General features: G+C 63.3%; 1 protein-coding gene across 2 annotated transcripts in view; it reads right to left on the minus strand.

The window, feature by feature from the left end:
- Positions 1-1,060, minus strand: part of MAMLD1 (mastermind like domain containing 1) — a 107,050-nt gene extending 105,990 nt beyond the window's left edge. The window contains exons 1-2 of one of the 2 annotated variants that reach the window (XM_015561170.1): positions 920-1,060; positions 377-449 (exon numbers count right to left, since the gene is read on the minus strand). The gene's annotated coding sequence lies outside the window, so the exon portion shown is untranslated. Of the gene's footprint in view, positions 1-376; positions 599-919 lie in introns of those variants that run through there. The other variant, XM_006753213.2, reaches the window with a different exon arrangement.
- Between the last annotated feature and the right edge of the window lie 75 nt (positions 1,061-1,135).

Raw genomic sequence — 1,135 nt, forward strand, 5'->3', positions numbered from 1 at the left:
TCGGGGGTTTAAGTTACTGATAGGCATTTCTCACTGCTGTGTCACTCGGGGAGGAGGAGACACGCACGCCGCACACTCACACACCCTCACACTCGCGGCGACAAGCGGGTTTGGCCTTAAAGGGGAAGCCGTGCTGCCCCGCCCGCGACCCCTCTGGTTCTGAGCCCCGAAACGCTGAGTTTTTAGGGCCGAATGGGGCCCGGGCAGCGGAAGCGCGGCGGACGCCCAAAGGGCTTCCCGGGTCCTTCTGTCACTTTTTAAAAGGGAAAGCGGCGGCAGGCTGGCTTCGCTGCAGTCACCTTATTTCTCCAGTCCACCTGGAGCCACGGCAGCTGGGGAGAGACGAGAGGAGAGGAAGGGGCACCGGGGCACTTACCCTGGAGGCTCCAAACGTTGAGGGAGGCGGTCGGTGCCCTCGGTAGCAGGTGGACTGCCTAGAAGACGGTGCACTGTTTGGAAGAGACAACGGAGTGACCTGGCGCCCCAGGGCACGAGCGGATGGGGCTTGCCAGAGGGCCACAGGCGGAGCCCCGTGCACTTGAGAAACCCGCAGGCGTCAGGTAGCCTTCCCCAGAGTGGGCAGAGGGATCTCCTGAGCCGTGCGCGCCCCTGACGGACCGAAGGCGAGCCGGGAGCGCGGGAGATCCAGCACTCACCAGCGACAGGGTGAGAGTGCCCGCGAGTGACGGAGACCAAGAGAGGCAGACCGAGAGAGGCACCGACAGAGACCGAGGGAAAATGACGGAAATAGGGTGGAAGAGAAACACGGGGGGCGGGGGGGGGATGGCGGACCCCTGGAGGACTCCGGAGCATCACAGGGGCAGGAGTCTGGTTGTAAAGTAGCTTATTGAATTCCCCTACCTCGTCCCATTCTCAGTTGAAACGGACTCCAAGAGCTAGCTAACCAGAGGTTGCTCACCTTCAACTGGGGGGCCCTGGGTGGGTAGCGCCTATCCCAATGCCCACGACGTTTTCGCTGGCTGGCTCCCGCTGGACAGCCCAGTCGACCTGCTGTGACAGCAGTGGGGACCAAGGCTCTCGGGTGGCTGCTACTGAACTGCATCCACCCCCAGCTCGCCTAGCTCCCCTCCCTGCTACTCCCCTAGTTCCCCCTCCTCCTCCCCGCCTTTTCTCC

Source organism: Myotis davidii, unplaced genomic scaffold (assembly GCF_000327345.1).
Source record: "Myotis davidii unplaced genomic scaffold, ASM32734v1 scaffold2951, whole genome shotgun sequence".
Taxonomy (NCBI): domain Eukaryota; kingdom Metazoa; phylum Chordata; class Mammalia; order Chiroptera; family Vespertilionidae; genus Myotis; species Myotis davidii.